The 11,607-nt window shown below is 41.3% G+C and overlaps 1 pseudogene; it reads left to right on the top strand.

Annotated features, from left to right (window-relative positions):
* The first annotated feature begins 5,567 nt into the window (after window positions 1-5,567).
* Window positions 5,568-6,439, top strand: LOC132650639 (small ribosomal subunit protein uS2-like; annotated as a pseudogene).
* Window positions 6,440-11,607: the final 5,168 nt, after the last annotated feature.

Genomic DNA, 11,607 nt, shown 5'->3' with positions numbered 1-11,607 from the left:
ATCTGTGTGATCAGAAAGGTGAGAGCTGATGCTTTGGACAACTGTGGGCCGGGGGGGCCTGGAAGACTTTCTAAAACCCCCACTCAAAGGGGCAAATCTGTAAAGGGTTGAGCACCGAGTTTTCTGTGTTCTCTGGACCTCAGAGAGGACGAATGTGCCCCTATCTGTAAGGGTGGTAGAGTACCCAGTTTTCTGTGCTCTCTGGATCTTTGGACAAGGACAATGCAGGTAGTTCCTGCATCAGAGATTCGCTGATATCCTACTTTCATTTTTTCCACTGCAGTTGTGGTAGGATCTGCTGTCTGGCTCTTTGTATTTTTCTGCTGCACGAGCAATGGGATCTAGCTGTTTGTGTCTTAACTTTTGTCTGTCGCTGCCAGGTTTTTTTGTTTGTTTGTTTGTTTTTTGTCTTTGGGACTGATTGAGGACATCGGACAGAATACTTCTATCCCTCTAGACTTGATTCTTTCCCATGTCAGGGAAGCTTGAACCATGCTCCACAGGTTCCAGTGAGAGTGGTGAGGAGGTGCCAAGGGATGGATACAGTATGTGGAGCCCCGGGCTTGGCACCTCTACCAATGTTCTCTGGTCTCTGGTCTAGCAGAACTTAGCCACTACTCTGGCCTCAGGTCTGGCAGAGTTTGGCCGCTGCTCTGGCCTTTGATCTGGCAGAGATTTGCTGCTGCTGTGTTCTCTCGTCTGGCAGAGTTTGGCTGGTGCTTTGGCCTCTGGTTTGGTAAAGATCAACAGATATGTTGCTGCTCCATTTTCTGGTCTGGCTGAATGCAGGTCACCATTCCAAACTCTGGTGTAGTTGGATCCTGATTTCGGGGTAGGTCACCACTTATGGAACAAGATAGAAGGCCCATAGAGAGACAGGCCACTGTTTTGAGTTTTGGTATTTTCTTCTTCTTCATTTTCTTTGCACACATTGTACCCAATACATGTTTTCTTGTGTTGTTCTTTTGTGGTTTTGTTTGCATGTGTTGGTCTCAGTGGGCTGGTGACCAAACAGCTGTGCTCCATGGTGACTTTGCCAGCCCCATCCTCCCAGCACTACAAGCTGGGGCACCTCTGGTCTCCAGTGGGAGCACACATTTCCACATGGTTGGGTGGGAAAGCTCAGTTGGTGAGGGGTCTGTGTGTAGAAAATCCTGTTGGGCTGGACCTCATTGCCTCTTTGCTTCTTCTCTGAGGAAAGTTGGTGACCTGAGGTTAGCTCTGGCTTGGAACAATGATCGTCAAATATGCTCTTAAACAAAATGTATTGTGGTTATTACTATTATTTTTATTTGGTTAGGGTCCCCTGTAGCCCAGCATGGCCTGAAACTAAACAGCTATAAGATAACCTGGAATTTCTGATCCTTCTGCTCCACCACTTAAAACTGTGCTACATCTCTAATCCCTCAAACTTCTTTTTGAGCCATAGGTGACTTCAACTAGGAAGTGGACAGAACTCAAAAGGAGAAGGCTTGGCTCCACCGAGCTCCTGGGTCTGTGCCAGTGTACTGGCACTGTGCCAAGAATACTCACCTGTGCCCCTTGACACATGCCTTATTAGCTGGGGTGCTCTTCCCTGCATTGGTACTTAAGAGATTTTCACCTGAGAACCAAGCCAATTATTTTTTCAAGCGAGGTCCCAGACTGGCAACTGGAAGAATTTTGTTAGAAAATCTTAGAAATCACATGTATGATTGTGGTTTGCATGGGTGGGGAACCTTTTCAATGTGCTCCCCAAAGTGCTAAAGTACATAAGGGGGGAATAAATGAGGAATTAAACATGTCTGGGTATCTCCCCTTCCCCCCAAAAAATGAGTAACTTTATTTAATCACCAGTGCAAGAAAAAAAAATTAGCTAGAATGCATTTGGGGTTCAAGTCTAGACATGAGTCAGCAGAGTCCTTTGGGTAATGCTTTCACAGAACTGCATCCATTCGAGAGCAATGTTTGTAAATTCACACTGAGCAAGGTAGGAATGGAAGGGGAGGGGAGGGGAGGAACATGTTCAAAAACTTCCTGGCAAGAAAACAAAAAGGAAAAAAATCCTGCTTAATTAAGTTCCACCTTTTGTGTGTATGTCCAAGAATTCTTAAGTTGTGTTTATGTGTACATCCTTTCATCATATTTACATGCATATATATACACTAAATGCTTGCTGAATAATGGTATTTTAATGTCTTCCTCACATTTCAACTGAATTATTTTTGGGCCCTAAATCTAAACCTAATTCTTATCAATATTTGGTGGTTTTGCTTGTTTTGAATGTGTGGATTTATTTTCTTGGTTAATAGTGTGTACACAGTCCCTTACAAGAGGGTTGTCATACTTGGGTCTCTAAAAAACTAATGAAAAACAATAAGAAGTACTAATAGTGTTAATGAACAAAATGAAAGTAACCAAGTGCTTTGTATAATGATCTCAGATGCTCTTTTCAGACAAGACATTTTATGATGATTTTTATTTCATGAGGCACAAAATGCCTGTTAAGCTTAGGGCATGTTTACCACATTTTGTTGAATACAATTTCAAGATGCATCCTGAAGTCATAACATCAAAAGATATACAAAGAGGACATAATCAGCTTTGGAGATATGGTCTCCCAGGGATAGTTATGGCAGGGTGCAAAACTCAGAACATTTTCTCAGGATCTAACCTTCCATAAAACCTAGTGAAAACATAGATTCTTCCAAGAAAATGAACATGTACATAAAGCCAACTATGTATATAGCAGTTACACAGTGAATGTCAGGAGAGGAAACAGGTTAAAAACTAACACAAAATAAATAGCATTGTTGCTGTATCTGAAATTTCTATCTTGTTTGGAAATCAGAAACAGGAAGACTGTTAACCCCTGTATTTAAGGCAGGGCATCTGTATAGAGGAAAGCAATGCTTTGCTTCTCCTGTTCCTTTTTTCTCCTCCCCTTCCTCCTCCTTCCTTACCTCCTATATGTGAAGCAAATGTTCTACCTCTGACCTGTATTTCTAGCTTCTGTACAAAACAGGCAGATACGGATAGTCTTTGGATATAATAAAGCCAGTTGCTAAACCTCACTAAACCTTAAAGGAAGTAACTTTTTATGGAATAAATTAAAGAGAACACAGAGAAGGCAACAGGCATAGAGGAGACTGTCCTAGTAACAGCAGTAACAGAACAAGATAAAAATACTTCAGGAAATGTTTTTTACAGATGGCACAATGGCTGGCATTAACAAATAAAATGCTACATGCTCCCATCCTTTAGGTGGGAATTCTGTATTACTATCAGATTACAAAGACTTTGTTCAAGGCATTTACTACTTAAAAGGTTATTTGTTCTTCTGCAGATAGTTACTATTTTTGAATTAGGTATCCAGTACTGTGCTAAGTCCTGAACACACAGAAAATGATTCATGCAAACACCATTATTTCTCTATAAGCTTACAGTCTTGTGGGGTTATCCACCATAAACAAACCTATAGACCATGCATAGAAAAATATACATCACTATAAAATCCAATATGAAACTTAAAGAGAAGCAAGAGGGATCTAACACCCCAGAAGGGATAAAGAACATATGTATTCAAAGGCCTAGAGTTGAGAACATTTTAGTTCCATAAGGGAAATGAAAGAAGGTGAATTTGTTTGGAATATAAATGAGAAGAAAGTAATAATAACAACAACAACAATAATAGGAATTGCCAGAGCCTGCCAGCAGAGTCAAATGGTTCTTGGGTTGGGAGTGAGGACTGAAATTAATAAACCAATAGACAACACATGGGACCTTTCCGAGTGGCTCTAGTGGAAGCTAGATACCTTCCTTTATTTCAGAATCCTTTTAAGCCAGAGTAAAGGCACTTTAGTACAATGAGTTAAATTCACAAGGAGGTGAAAAAAAGAGGTGTGATTTTTGACAAGGTATCCCACATGCTGTCTCAAATAAAAGAAGCTAGACTTGGAAATTCTTCACTAACTCCAGTGAAGGCCTGGAAAAAGCAGTCTTTCTGCTGAGACTTAAATATCAAAGCAGCTGGTAAAACAGTGGTTCCCAACAAGAAATACCAAAGATTAAAGAGGAAGCCAGAGGGGCTGAAGAGATGGCTTAGTGATAGAAAATACTTTCTGTGGGGCTGGAGAGATGGCTCAGACGTTAAGAGGACTGTTTGCTTTTTGTCATGAGATCAATTCCCAACAACCACATGATGGCTCAGAAACATCTATAATGAAATCTGTTGCCTTCTCTGGCATGCAGGTGTATATGAAAACACAATATTATATATATAATACATCTTAAAATGAATCAAAACATTCTCTGCTTTTTTATTTTGCAGAGTTACTACTATGTCCATGGTTGTTCACAATCTTCTGTAGCTCCTGTTACAGGAAATTTGATGCCATATGGCCTCCTGAGTTATAAGGCACACAGGTGGTACACTTATACACATACAAGAAAAATACTCTTAGCACCCATCTACACAAAAGATAAAAATACAGCCCCTCCAAAAAAAAGAGATCAGCAGGCATGGTGGCATACACTGGATCTCAGTGAGTTTGAGGCCATCCTGGTCAACAGAGCTAGTCCAGTCCAGGCAAAGCTACACAGGGAAATCCTGTCTTGAAAAGCAAAGCAAAACAACAACAAAATAAAACAATAACAAACAAAAAAGATCATAAATCAAGTGTTGTGACACATGCCTGTAAATGGAGCATCAGGGAGGTCAGGAATGAAGGTCAACCTCGAGAATATGAAACAGGACCCATCATTCTGCTGCAAAAAAGAAGCACACCTCAGCAACAAAGACAGACATTTCCAGGGAGATCCAAGATGGTGGCCCTGACCACAAATGGTATCTGAACAGCAGTGAGAATAGAGTGACTGACAGGATGTACTGTGGACCCCAAACTCGGTCTCAAAAACAAAACAGTAGCAGCAACAACAAAACAGCACAAGAATCTGAGTGCCTGAGATGCTTTGGGACATTCAAGTTTTTATCTTAATTCCTGGCTACATAGGAAGCTATTGAGGAGTGTAGTTCTTTGAATGAAAATGACCCCTACTATCTCATATGTTTGAAAATCTGGTCCCCCCGTTGATGGAACATTTTTGGAAAAATTAGTAAGTGTGATCTGGTTGAAGAGGTGTGTCACTGTGGGTCGGCTTTGAGGTTTTAAAATCCCACACCATTCCCAGTTAGCTCTTTGCCTCATACTTATAGATCAGGATGTAAGCTCTTAACCACTGTTCTCTCTGGTGCTCTGCCTGCCATTACTGTCTGCCACCATGATCTCTTCCACGATATTCATGGACTTAAAATCTGAAACTCTAAGTACCCAAACAACTGTTTCTTCTACAAGCTGCTTTGGTCATGATATCTTAGCATAGTGATAGAAAAGTAACTAAGACAAGTGGTTTGAAAATAGGATAGAAATGATTTGGTGTACACTTATCTCAAAGATCTTTTTGTCTTATAAAATTAATAGTAAGATTTCAAAAATTTAAACATACACACACTTTTATGCACTGCCTGGGGATGGGTCCATATGGTATGTTCTTCATTCCCAGAATAACTTAAAGGGGAAACTTACACAATGTCCTGAGCCCTTGATGTCCTGCAGATGAAGTAGGAGGATGTCCTCAAATTCCTTGCCACAGGAACCCAGTTAGGTGGCAGGAACCTTGACTTTCAGATGGAACAATGCATCTACAAAAGGAAAAGTGATGGTATCTACATCATAAATCTGAAGAGGACCTGTTGCTTGCAGCTCAGGCTATTGTTGCCATTGAGAACATTGCTGATGTCAGTGTCATCACCTCCAGGAACACTGGTGAGCAAGCTGTGCTGAAGTTTGCCACTGCCACTGTAGCCACTCCAATTGCTGCCCCATTCACACCTGGTACCTTCACTAACCAGATGCAAGCAGCTTTCAGGGAACCATGGCTTCTAGTGGTAACTGATCTCAGGGCTGAAACCAGCCCCTCACAGAGGCCGCTTAGGTCAACCTACCCACCATTGCCCAGTGCAACACAGATTCTCTGCACTATGTGGACATTGCCATCCATGCAACAACAAGGGAGTTCACTCAGTGGGCCTGATGTGGTGGATGCTGGCTCAGGAAGTACTCCTCATGCATGGCACTATCTCCTGTGAGCAGTCATGGGAGGTTATGCTTGATCTTTACTTCTACATAGACTCAGAGGAGACTGAGAAAGAGTAGCAGGCTGCTGCTGAGAAGACCATGAGCAAGGAGGAATTCCAGGGTGAATGGACTGTGCCAGTTCCTGAGTTCACTGTCGCTCATCCCAAGGTGGCAGACTGGTCTGAGGGTAAGCAGGTGCCCTCTGTACCCACCCAGCAGTTCCCTACTGAAGACTGGAGTACCCAGCCCGCCACTGAATACTGGTCAGTTCTCCCACAGCACAGGGTACTGAGTGGGTTGGAGCCACTACTGAATGGTCCTGAGCAACTCTGCAGACACCTGAGCAAAGGGAAAATAGGTGGAAGGAAAATCAAGTTCCTAAAAGATAAACACACACACACACACACACACACACACACACACACACACATTTTACAAACAATAATTTTGAATATTGGGTGTAATGGTGCACTTCTTTAATCTTGGCTTTCAGGAGGTTGGGGCACAAGGATTTTAAGCTTGGTGTATATAGTGAGATTATCTCAACAATAATGACAACACAACAGCAACCAGAGTCTGTTTTGAGGCTGGGGCTTGTAGCTCAGTGTTAAAGCATGTGCTAATCATGCACAAGGCAGCTCTAGTTCCCGTTGTCAGCTCCAAAATATCAACAACAAAAGCAGAATATTGGGGCTCAGAGGTTAAAAGGACTGGCTGCTCTTCCAGAGGTCCTGAGTTCAAGTCATAGCAACTACATGGTGGTCCACCATGACTTATACTGAGATCTGATGCCCTCTTCCGTCATGCAGGTGTATATGCAGGTAAATTAAAAAAATAACAAAACAAAAACCCTCGGTTGGAGAGGTTAAGAACACTAGTCACTCTTCTAGAGGGCCTGAGTTAAATTCCCAGCAACAACCTGATGGCTCCCAACCATCTATAATGGAATCTGGTGCCCTCTTCTGGCACTGTATACAGAATAAACAAATACATCTTTTAAAACAATAGCAAAAGCATAGTATCATCTCAACTAAAAAATGTGGTGGATGGGTTAGAAGAACAGGAAGGAAAGAATGGTGGTAGCACCCAGGGTAGAGCTTGCAGCAGATTTCCTCACCATCCACATCCTCCTCCCCACTCCAGCATGCAAACACAATGCACCAACATAGCCAGCTTTTTGGAAATGCACCCTGTTCAGGTGCTCAGGATCTGCCTTCAGGGGACCTTGCCTTTGTTCTAATATTCTGCTAAAGCTCTCGAAATACTTAAATTTTGTGCTGGACTCTAATTATGTAGCCAAGGCCTGTTTACCAAACATGCAATCTAAGTAGAGCAGCCTGCAAAACCTCAAAGTACCTATTTATACTATAGCCAGTGCAGTCACGGATACATAAAAAAAAATGTCAAGACTCAATGGCCTAGGAAACAGTCTGTTAGGCATCTCTGAATTTCTCTTTCCTGCACCACAAACATAGTTCAAACTGAAAATGTGTGATTTTACACAACTTTTTTTCTCAAGACAGGGCTTTTCTGTGTAGCCTTGGCTGTCTTGGCTGTGTAGACCAGGCTGGCCATGAACTTACAGTGACCCACCTTCCTCTGCTTTTCTGACTGCTGGGCACACAGGTGTGCACCATTGTGCCCGGCTTATAGGCTTAATTTTAAGACAGGGTCAATAGCTTGCTTTTTGTCTTTAGATTTTCTTTATAAGGGCTTGGAATGTAGCACAGTTGGTAAAGTCTTGGTTTGCATCCATGAAACCTTGCTTTTGGTACACACTGAAATCCCAATAAAGGAGGTATAGTCAGGAGAATCAGAAGTCCAACGTCACCTTTGTTTGCTTGGCAAGTTTGAGGCTAGCCTGAGATACGTAAAACTTGATCTTAAAAATAAGTTTTACATATATAAAGCCATCTTTTACATACATGGAACCAATGAACAGGGAAACAGGTAAGGAAGGTATTATAAACTATCCAGATGGGAGATGACGTGAAGGTAATGTGAACAAGAGGGAAGTAGGAGCAACAGGACTGAATGACGAATGTGGGCCTGAGAGAAAGGCCAGTATCAAGGGTAGCAGTCATTGAGATTCTTGCTTAGCAACTGCATGTTTTGAGATATGGCAGTGCATCAGGGTAATTTTCACATATCTCAGTCTCCTAAGTTATGGGTTGGGAGAAGAAATCTGAAGGAACCCTGGTTGTGGCTGCAGGAAATATGATCAAATCCAACTCTCAGACTGCCTGCCTGAACAGTAGCGGCTAACCACAGGAAACACTTACAATGATTGTACAGTGAAACCACTTAACCCACCACAGTCCCCTTGGGGAGTACCAGGGTGAGAAATCCTCCCCACTAGGAGGATTGTAAGGCAAGAAAGGCTGTCTTCTCTCTTGTGTAGCTTCATCACTTGAGGCCCCCAGCCCTCAGCAAAGCAAATCTGGACTTGCATTGTTCTCGCCCTTGTTAGTGAAAGATGATGGTAGTTATCTTAGGGGGTGGGATGGCCTTCAGCCAACTTCAGCAATCAGGCTGCCCTGTCCAGGCTTATCGGTTTCAGCAGCCTGGCAGTTGTTGGATGAGAAAGCAAAGTATATCTTCAGTGGATGTTAATGTGTTCATGTGTAGATAGAAACACACAGTACCTTTAGGCCTTTACCTTATGTCACTGGAAAACTTCATTTACAAAACAGCCATTTAATTGTCCACTAGTCAATCTAAGACCTTAATAGAATAAATTTATTCAAGAAGGTAGTGCTCAATTCTAGGTTTGGAAAACAACTTTGATAAAGAAAAAGAATGAAATTAAAATAAACTTGCAGGGTGGGAATGCAGTTTAGTATTAGTAGGAGGAAGAGTGACTACCTTGGGTTAATGTCAATATTTGCAAATACAATTTTAACAATATGCATTTAAAGAATAAATAGGGGCTGGGGAGACAGCTCAGTGGTTAAGATAACTTGATTCTCATCCAAAGAACTAAGTTTGTTTCCTAGCATCGATGCTGGGTAGCTCACAATTGCCTCCAACTCCAGCTCTGGGGGCTGAGACACCTTCTTTTGGTCATCACAGGCATACACATACATATGTACACACAAAGAGTTATATACACACACAAAATAAACATAAATCTTTAAAAAAATTAAAACGAGAACCCTATCATTACAAAGTCAACCCAAAATGGATCAACAGCCCAAATATAAGAGCTATAATTATGTGTAGCTTACATAGAGGTGGACCTTCATGATGTTAAATTGAACAGTGGATTCCTAGATATGATACAAAAATCAGAAAATCAATAAAAGTTTGGACTTCATCAAAGTAAAATACTTTTGTGAACCAAAGGACAATATCAAGAAGAGAACATGACAGTGAACAGAAAGAACATCTACAGAGCATTTCTATCTATTTGATAGAAATCTAGTTTTTAGAGCATGAAACACAACAAAAACAAACAGGGATGGGCTAGGGGTATGGCTCAGTACAACAGAGCTTGCCTAGTATGGGGAAAGCCAAGGGTTAGACCCTCAGCAGGGTGGATTAAGGGTGTGGTTAGGCAAAGGACTTAAATAGACATTTCTCCAAAGAGGATTTAGAAATGACAGACACACAGGAAAAATGCTGAACACCACTAGTCATTCAAGAAATATAAATCAAGAGGAGAGTAAGACATCTACTCAGGTAGGCCTGGTGGTAAATTCCATATTGTTAACCTCAGTATTGTGGGTGAAAATTAGGCAGGAGTATCTAGAGTACAAGAGTAAACTAGGTTACAGATTAGTTAGGTCTCTAGTGAGACCCTGTCTTAACAGCAACAGCAAAGGTTAATAATTCATACTTATTGGGCCAGGCAGTTGTGGAGCATTCCATTAATCCCTGCACTCACTCAAGAGTACAAGGGGGACAGATCTCTGGGTTTGAGGCCAGACTGTCTACAGAGTGAGTGCCAGGGCTACACGGAGAAACCCTGTCTTAAAAAGCAAGCAAACAAAAATTAAACCAAAACAACAAAAACCCAAAACAAACAAACAAACAAAAAGTAATCCATACGTCTGAAGATGTCTATAATATTTAAAAGAAAACAAGTGTTGACAAAGATATAAAGTTAGAAATAAAGTTAGAATCCCTGTTCAGTGCTGACAGATAAAATCATTACCATATGTAAATTCACTACTGTCTAGTAGTGTTACTTCTAAGGATATACCAGGAGAATTGCAAATTGGTACTCAGATACTTTATTTTAAGATTTATTTATTTTATACATGTGAATGCTCTAACTGCATGTACACCTGCATGCCAGAAGAGGGCAACAGAGCCCAGTACAGATGGTTATGAGCCACCATGTGCTGGGAATTGAACTCAGAACCTACAGAAGAGCAACCAGTGCTCTTAACCACTGAGCCATCTCTTTAGCCCCACTCACATACTTTTTATACATGGTCATGGTACTAGACAGAAACAATGCCCCAAACCACCAGTGGATAAGCAAAGCCTGGTTTGTACATACAATGGAAGGTTATTCAACAGTAAGGGAGAATGCAGTACTGATGCTCAGATGTGGTCAAAAGCAGTACTAATGATACAGCAGGGATAAAACTAGGAAACAAGCCAGGTGGTGGTGTGAATCCTAGCACTCAGGATGCAGAGGCAGGCAGAATCTCTGTGAGTTCAAGGCCAGCCTTGTCTACAAAGAGAGTTCCAGAACAGCCAAGGCTACACAGATAAACCCTATCTCAAAAACCAACCAATCAACAAGCAAAAACCAAAAACCCTAGGAAACAATATACCAGACAAGAATAATTCAAGTTATAAGAAAGAGGCAAACCCATAGAATCAAAAAGCAAGTGGTTATTGCCAGGGCCTAGAGAAAGAAATGGTAGTGTCTGTTTAATGGATTTTGGATGGGTGAAGAAAATGTTTTGAAACTAGACAGATGTATTCATTGTCCAACAGTGAGATATATTAAATGCCACTGGAGTGTATATTTAATTTTATGATATATAAATTTTATCCCAGGAATAGATAATTTTTTTAATTTTATGTGTTTGGATTTTGCATGTTCATGTTCCATATGCATGAACATGTTCCTCCTGTTTCTGGAGGAGACAAGAGGAGTATCCCATGTACCTGGTATTACAGATGGATGGTTGTGAACTGTCAAGAGAATTCTGGGAGTCGAATTTGGTCTTTGGAAGAGCAACACAGTGCTCTTAAGTGCATAGTCATCTCTCCAGTCCCTTATCCCTAAGTTCAAAAAATAAGTAAAATTTAGGGAAAAAAAACCCACACTAATAATTAAAAAAAAAAAAATAACACCCATGTGGTGTCCCACCCCTCTTGTAACTTCAGAGAACACGAGGGAGGTTACAGGGGGCAAACTCTGACTCATAAGGAAGGACTTTCTAACTGGGCTGTTAATGAGATTACTCTTTACTGAAAAGATGGAGGAAGAGCTCCCCAGGACATGACTGGGAAAATGTCTGTATGAGTT

This window comes from Meriones unguiculatus (genome assembly GCF_030254825.1).
Source record: "Meriones unguiculatus strain TT.TT164.6M chromosome 13 unlocalized genomic scaffold, Bangor_MerUng_6.1 Chr13_unordered_Scaffold_28, whole genome shotgun sequence".
Lineage (NCBI taxonomy): Eukaryota > Metazoa > Chordata > Mammalia > Rodentia > Muridae > Meriones > Meriones unguiculatus.
This window is presented reverse-complemented; position numbering and strand designations above follow the sequence as displayed.